Below are 217 nucleotides of genomic sequence, written 5' to 3'. Positions count from 1 at the left end.
TTTACATCATATTAAAATGTATTATGTACAATTAAAATGTAATAAATGTAAATGGCTCCATACATATATTTTTATATACATACAGATACATATTCTTTTTTAACTGAAACTATTAAAAATAGTTTTCATTCATTGAAATACAGTTGAAATATTAGATGAAAAGCTTGAATAAATAAATAAAAACGTAATTTTTTTTTATGTTTTGGCAGCTAAGTTT

This window comes from Gobio gobio, assembly GCF_949357685.1.
Source record: "Gobio gobio genome assembly, chromosome: 21".
NCBI classification, from domain to species: domain Eukaryota; kingdom Metazoa; phylum Chordata; class Actinopteri; order Cypriniformes; family Gobionidae; genus Gobio; species Gobio gobio.
This window is presented reverse-complemented; position numbering follows the sequence as displayed.